Genomic DNA, 8,533 nt, shown 5'->3' with positions numbered 1-8,533 from the left:
CTGCACTCTCTACTATTAGCGGAGACCTCTACAGGGTTGATCAAAGAGGGGTCTACAATCTTACCAAAGCATTTCAGGTGTGATCCTTATTGCCATATACTTGAAATACTCCTTTTTGACATTTAGTAATCTGTTTCGGTTTTGATGTCTTTTAAGTTCATGGGTTGGTTCAATGTTGGATTTGAATTTTATTGCTTATGTGAAGCTTTTGACTGTTTGCATTGTAGGACTATAAGAAGAAAATGGCGCAATTACGAGCAGGAAAGAGTAGCAAGAGCAAACTTATAATTGTAAAGTTCAAGACTCCGGAGTCAGTGGATGGATGGGAAGTTCGTCAGGGGACTTATTTTCAGGATGTGGTTGCTTCTAAGTATGATGGAGGAATGGATGCCAAGTTCGTATTCACTTCCACCGGAGATGCTGTTTTCTCCGGTAAGAGAAAGACTAAAGTGGGGTTTTGAGGTTCTAAATGGAAACCAACTATTATTCCTTTTACTCTATTTCTTGCTGCATTGTAGGATAAGTTTTCGCCAGACGAGGGTACTAACCTAAAAGCAGCTTCCCAAAAACAAATTCATGGTATTTTTCTTATTATTAATTACAGATAGTATTTCTATGTTTTCCCTCTTGGTTTTAGAGATAATCAACTATTATTAAGCTGTTTTCGTAGTGATTAGAACTTCCTTTAGAACTAATGAATCAAGTCATAGTGAGATAAGCTAATCGAAACAGCACAAATATGAATGAAAACTGGTTCTGCTCTCTTAAGGTTTCAATTTTTTTTTGAAGTTTGTAGGCTTATGTCAATCTATAACAATTGTTCTAAGTTGTCAAGTTCCCAAAATGTCTAAGGAGATATCATGTTTAACGAGTCACGAATTGTGATGAATCCAAATGCTTTTATGAGCGCAACCATGCCATATTTTGTTTTTGCAGAGGTTGTAATAGTTTTCCGTTGACTGATCTGTTAATAAGTTTGTTTTTGTAGAAGCCAAAGAACTGCATGGAAGATTTCTATGTGAATGTCAAGGTCCGTACTTTTCCCTTTTTAGTTATTGGCAATACAAGCATCTTCAGCTTTTTAAAAATAAACCTATAACATATTAAGTATGAACTGGTGTGGGTTAATAATGAACTTAGATGTGCGGGATAGAATATGGAAAAGAACTTAAGAAAACAATATATTTTGATTGCAGATTAAGAAAACTTAAGAGACCAGTTCAATTGGGTAGATGAATAAAAGGAAAGAAAAGAAAAATATTAGAAAACATTCGGTATGTTTGAAGAATTTGTTTTTACTTAGGGAGACCATTTGATTGCTAAGGAAATCGAGGAAAAGAAAACAAAGAAACTAACTAGGAGTTGTCTGAGTTGTTTATAGAGACGGGACATAGAAAAAACAACAAATATCTTTGTTTTTGTAATGGTTGTCATGAGTTGTTTATAGAGACGGGACATAGAAAAAACAAGAAGTATTTGCTTTACTGAGAATGTAGCGTTTTTTGTGATTAGTTTTGGGTTTTGGAGCAGATATTTGTGTCCCGAGCCATATCCAAAGTTGATTTTGGACTTTCTTCGATCTTAGAATATTTGGTTACTTTAGTGCATTGACAATTAATAGACGTAATTTTTTTTTATCATTGTTTGTGTATAATTATGCAACTTGTATGTTATAACGTGACAAAGGTGATTTTGCTTCCAATACGTCAACAAATATTAAAAAGAAATATTTAAAGAGGGCTGGAACCCAGTCGAAGCTGGGGGCTAGGCCGTCACGCCCATATTATATTATTTAAAGAAAAAACATACAACGAGGGGACATAGTACTTAAAACCCCGACGATCAAAAGTAAAATCATATACAACCACTTCAAGCAATCAACATGGCCCTTACATATTGAATCAAAAAGGTTGACACTGCATACAAGACTAGATAATTGAAAAGAAGGAAATTAAAGAGAAATTTTAAAAAAAAAATTGAATTTAGTGGGTAATGAATGCATACCGAAATCATTGATCCACATGTTATGCCATCTGGAAAGAAAAATAAAATGCTGGTGATGATGTATGAAGAATAAAAATAAGAAACAAGGTCGGCGTTTTAATATTTCATAGCTTATACTGAATTAGGCAAGTGTAAATTTAAAGAAGTTAGAAAACGCACCTTAAGAATAAACAATTTCAATGGATTGGATGTGAGCAATCTTAAACCAGTCTTCACCTGTTTCTTTCTTGCATCTTTCGCTTAACATGGGGCACCGCAGAATTTTTAATCTATTTAAACAGGGAAGTCCACGAATCCCTTCTGGCAGTGATGCCAAATTAGGGCAATCATCAATTCCAAGCTCCTGAAGTGATGTGAGATTGCTTATTTCTTCTGGCAGTGATGCCAAATCCTCAATTGCATGGAGTGACAGATGTGTTAATTTGGAGAGATGAGGGGAAGAAGAAGAGGCAGAAACATCAACACCAACATCATGTGTAATATCAGATGCTCCTCTAACAAACAAGGAATCAACAACCTTCCAGCTGCTCCTTCTGAGATGTATTCTCTCCACATTTGGATACAGAGGCATGGAAGTTAGATTAGGACACTCATCAATAGACAATGTAGAAAGACGAGGAAAAGAAGGCAACGACAGATTTTCCGTTGATGATGAAGAATCATCACTGTTATGAGTGTGGGCCCTCCACCATCCCTTCAGAACAGGGCATCTGTATAACTGGAGTGTCTCCAGGGAGGGAAAGAACATCTCATCACTCATACTAATACTGCTCTCATTCTCTGATATGTACTCCAACTTCTCCAAATTCCAAAGCTTAAGAGACTTAAGGGAAGGCAAATGATCCAAGGGCGGAAGACGTTGGCATCTCTTACAAAACCGCAATTGGAGATTAACAATATTTATGAGAGAAGAAAACCAACTCGCAAACCTCACACCAACATAATACCGCACGGTCAACTGCTTCAGATTAGAATGGGGTTGCAATACTTCCATTGACTTTATAATATCCTCCTCATCAACGGCGCTTATATCTTCTCCCTCTTTCCAGATTAAAACCAACGAACAAAGATGTTGTTTGTCCTTGAGAGGTGTACCAACATTTGATTCTGACACCACATGCCTCAACTTATCAATTTCTAAATCTCCCCTTAATTCCTTAAGGGTCCCCAGCTCAGCAAGACCAGCACTACCGCCCCTCCCCAAACAATTGCTTTCGCTCAAAACAAATCTACTCAATGTACGAACACCATTCAATTCACCAATTCCACGTGGCATTCCACTCAACCAAATACAGCCTTCCATGATGAGATGCCTTAAGTTGATCATTTTTTTAATGTCTCTAGGCAATTCCACAAGACTTCCACACCAACTGAGATCTAGTGTTTCCAAATTCGAAAGTCCAACTATCCAATCTGGAAGTCTCTCCATGGGATTCTCACTAAGATCAAGATATCTCAAATGTTTCATTTTTTTAAGACAATTAGGTAATGTTGTAATTCTTAATTCATTGAGACTCAACATCCGTAATAACTTAAAATTTGAAACAATTGTAGTATAAAATGCATTCCATGAGGAACTTTGGCGATCACCCCAAGCTTGTTGAAGAAAAAGAAAGGTTCGTATCTTGCTTGCTTTTAGCAAGGATGTTGGCACTTCCCATTTCGACAAATCAATATCAAAATTGAAAGATAGATGACGAAGCTTTTCATGAAAATTCTTTTGGTTCAAATCAACTACGACACTTCCGACCCCCGACACTAAGATTGCAAGTTCATTCATGAGATTGTGCATTTTACAACTTATTATACCAAACTCATTTATTTTTTCTTCTTGAAAAAACGATCTGCACAACAATTCCCTGTAATATTCAAACGCAACATCCTCCAAACACTCGTTTTCATCGCATGACTCAATGAACCCTTGTGCCACCCAAAGTCTAATCAATCTTGGTACAGAAATCTCATAATCAGGTGGGAACAAGCTACAATAAGCAAAACAATGCTTCAAATGTGTTGGGAGCACATCATAACTTAGTTTGAGTGTTGGTAAAATATCATCTTCTTTTTGACTTATTTTTGAAAGTTTCCTTTCTTTGAAATTAAACCATTCTATTTCATGATGTTTGTTGCGCAACATCCCACCTATCGTCCTTATAGCGAGTGGAACTCCCTGACATTTTCTTGCAACCTCCATCCCAACTGCCTTAATTGTTGAATTATCTGGTTCTTTTCCATCTTTAAAGGCCATTTTCTTAAATAAAGACCAACTTTGCACTTCATTCAAACCCCTTAAGGTGTACGGTTTAGTTGTGTGTGATGCCATTGCAACGGTTTCAGTACGAGTGGTTATTAATATTCTACTACCTTCTCCACCACCCCTTAACAAGTCCATCAAGCTAAGCCACTTATGTTGATCCTCATTCCACACATCATCCAACACAAGTAGGTATTTCTTCCCATTTACTTTTTTTCTGAGATCATTTTGCAGCTGATCCATATTAAGCTGGTCCACCTTATCACGCTCCTCTTTATCAAGCTTGTCAACTTTTAGGATTTTCTTAGCCAGTATATCCAACTCAAATATATTAGAGACACATATCCATATTTTCAACTCAAAATGCTTTTGAATCACCTCATCATTGAATATGAGTTGGGCAAGGGCACTTTTCCCCAATCCTCCAATTCCAACTATGGAAATGGTTGACACATTCTCAGTTGAGATGCGATCCAACAAAAGTTGGATAATTGCCATTTTATCTTCATCTCTCCCTATAATATTATCCTTAGGGACAAATGAGTGTGACCCTCTCTCTGAATATAAATCTTGTATCTTCACGATTATTGTTTAAGTCACTGGGTCTACGGGATGCAACCTCACTAAGCCTCTTGTTAATATCTTTTATCTTATGACTCATCTCTAACCCAAAAACAAGTTGATTTGAGTTAGAAAAGAAAAGGCGCACCTGTAAGAATTTGAGTAGACAATCATTTTTTCGATAGAACTGTGTTAATAAGTTAATAGAGTTTTGTAACAGTAAGTTATATGAAACATTCAAAACAATAATGAAGAAGATTTATTGCAGCTAATTATGAGTTATTGAGAGACCTATTGTACTCCTAATAGGTGAATATCAATGGGCTTACGTGACTATAAAAATGTTCTCCGAGATGGAACCTCTCGAATCCTCTCGTTAATATCTTTGATCTAATGACTCATCTTTTGCCAGAAAGCAAGTTGATTTGATCTAAAGAAAAAGAGGCGTACCTCATTTGACAGCTTAGTATTGCCACGCATCACTTGTCTCCGCTGAACTTGAGTATTAAACTCATCCAGCACGTCATCGGCTTCGTAAACTGCATCTTCTACGCTTTGGAGCCACAGTTTGACTTCATTGTTGTTGGCTTGCTTTTGCTCAGCGTCAAGAAGAACAGCTTGGAATCCGGCAACTGTCTCCTTGAGCTTGTTGAGCTCATCTTGGACACCCCAAATCGATCCAATCTGTTGGAAAGCACGGCTGCCAAGTCTTACAACGATCCGTTCTGCAATATTGAAGAGAACTCCTTCTGCCATTTCTTGTATTCAGGACAAGCAAAAACCCAGGTGAAGTGAATTAAAGTAGAAGATTGTAACTAAGAATATAGTTTTGCACAGTGAAAGATGGCTCCTCCTGCTAGTCTTGACATGCCCATCTCTCATCCAGCCACTCACACATCATTCAATGGATAAAATAAAAACAAAGACCTAATAATGGTCAATACGTAGCGAGAACATGGTCAATATGGTATAGCTGGCCTTAATAATTGAAAGTTGAAAATAGTTTTCCTCTACTTTTGTGCCCTGGTAGCTAGTAAAGTATTAGCTGGTGCCCTACTAAAGCTTTGTGTTGTGTCTTTAATTTGATTACCAACACATGGTCAATATGTTATGCGTAGTGAGAACATGGTCAATATGTTACAGCTGGCCTTAATAATTGAAAGCTGATTTTTAATGCCAGCTGGGTCCTTCACAAATTATAGCCGTTTGTTGCTTTCCTTATGTTTTCCTCTACTTTTGTTCCCTAGTGGCTAGTAAAGCATTAGCCAGTGCCATACTAAGAGCAGTTCCAGCCCGTGCCCAATGGACCGGCACCAAATGAAAAAAATAGCCTGACACCCAGTCCACACCCTCCAGCCCGTGAAACAACCTGGCACCCAGCCCAAGCCAGGCAGCAGCCCAGTCCATTTCGGACAGACCCAGAAGCCGGTCCATTTCCCTGGAGCGTGCACAACACGCTCTCCTGGCGCGAGTAGCCGACAGCAATTGCAGGCGGTGGGGCCCGCGTGCAGGGCAACTTGCGTTCGACCGGCTGAGGGCTACGTGGCCCTCCTCAGAGCCGTTGGATTTCCAACGGTAAAAAAAATTTAAATTTCACTTTTAAATTTGACCGTCCGATCACAGATCAACGGTCCACGTTTTTTTCACCAAAAATTTTAAAAAAAAAAAAAAAAGGCCCAACGGTCAGAAATTTGACCATTGGCCACGTGGCAGCGTGTTGGCTGTTGGATTTGATTATTTTTCAAATCCAACGGTCCAGATTAATTACAACATTAAAATTTATTAAAAATTAATTAAAAATTGTCAAAAATTTTTAAAAAAATACAGAAAAATTTTTAAAAATTAAATTTTTTTTTTTCTATAAATACCTAACCCTCATCTTCCACCTTACACCACATTTCAATATTTTCTACACTTTCTACACTTTCTACATTTGAATATTTTGTACACTTTGAGAGAAAAAAATGACTTCGTGGAAGCTCAGTGAAGATGTTACGTTGTGTGAATGTTGGGTTCGCACTACTCATGACCCGATTACGGGTAATGAGATGGATAAGCGAGAAATGTGGAGTAAAATTACGAAATCGTTTTGCGATGTACATGGAAAAGATGCCAGATCTAGTCAAGGTCTTCAAGGTCGTTAGAAAAAACTCAACGCATCCTTTACTTGTTGGAAAAACGCCCTCTCTCATGCTTCTGGTAATCTGCGTAGTGGCACAAGTTTAGCGGATGAGGTAACAATATTTTTATTTATTTATATGCATTCCACCCACATCAATATTTTAATTTATTTAATTTCATATGTAATTTTTATGTAATATGCATTCCACGCCCATCAATATTTTATGTAATTTCTATGTAATTTCTTATGTAATTTATATGCATTCCACGTCCATCAATATTTTAATTTATTTATTTGTGTTACACCCGTATTTTTTAATACTATCTTATCCCACATTTTTATAGACACTACAAGCACAAGCATTCTACAATGCAAAGAACCATAACAAATCATTCAACAAATGGGAATGTTGGCAAATTGTCAAAGATTGCCCTAGATACAAAATTGTGGCAACCGGTCCAGAAGTTGTCATGCACGGTATGGGTCTACACAGTTCGCCAGAAGCAGACACAGCCGAACAAGAAGCCAACACATTTGAAGACACGGAAGGGACGCCTGAACAAGTGCCAGAGACCTAACCGACTCGTCAGTCCTTCAGGCCTCAAGGTAAAAAGGCATCAAAGAAAAAAGGTAGTTCTTCCAAAAATGACTACACTAAATATATGGAGGAACTTACTCGTCAAGGTGAACTGAACATGGCATGGGAAAAGGCTAGAGATGAGGAAAAAGCTACTGCTATGGCAGCAATTATTGCAGCTACAGAGGCTCGTGATGCGGCGGCTGAGAGACAAAGAGAAATAGTTAATCGAGAGAACGAGATGATTAGAGAAGCACTTCATCGAGAGAATGAGATGCTTAGAGAAGAAAGGATGGCTCAAACAGATCGTGACACTATGAACAAGTCTCTAGTAGGACTGTCTCCGAATTCAAAATATTTTTGGACATCAGAAAAAAGAGATGTCGTGCGAAGGAGGCGTGCAAGAGATGCCGAAACAAGTCAAGGGGGTTCCAGCTACAGAAATCCTAGCAACCAAGATCCTAGCACCACATATCCTAACTCCACAGACTTTGTATAATTTCGCATTTATTTGTACTACTTTATTTAATTTCTTATGTAATTTCTTATTTATTTTTAGAACTTTATTTAATTTCTTATTTACTTTTAGAACTTTATTTAATTTCTTATGTAATTTCTTATTTATTTTTAGAACTTTATTTAATTTCTTATGTAATTTCTTATTTATTTTTAGAACTTTATTTAATTTCTTATGTAATTTTTGTACTTTATTTAAATATTTGAATAAGATTACATAAACTCACCAAATAAACATTAAAAAAAAAACACCAAATAAAATTACATAACCTCACCATTTAAACTTAAAAAAAAAAAACAAACACACTAAATAAGATTACTTAAAAAACAATACACTTTATTCTTCAACCACAAGCCTTATTTTAATTATCTTCGCCTTCGTGCAATCTCCACTGATGGTCAATCAAGTCATTCTGGCGGGCTATGTGCCAGTATGGCTCTTGCAATGACGTGTATCGTTGAACGATCAATTCATTGTAACGTCCATCCCGTTCCAACG

The 8,533-nt window shown here is 37.1% G+C and overlaps 1 pseudogene; it reads right to left on the bottom strand.

The window, feature by feature from the left end:
- Positions 1 to 1,868: 1,868 nt before the first annotated feature.
- On the bottom strand, positions 1,869 to 5,727 carry LOC137733929 (disease resistance protein RGA2-like; annotated as a pseudogene).
- Positions 5,728 to 8,533: the final 2,806 nt, after the last annotated feature.

Source organism: Pyrus communis, chromosome 5 (genome assembly GCF_963583255.1).
Source record: "Pyrus communis chromosome 5, drPyrComm1.1, whole genome shotgun sequence".
NCBI classification, from domain to species: Eukaryota; Viridiplantae; Streptophyta; class Magnoliopsida; order Rosales; family Rosaceae; genus Pyrus; species Pyrus communis.
Note: the sequence above shows the minus strand (reverse complement) of the source record. Positions and strands in the feature narration are given on the sequence as shown.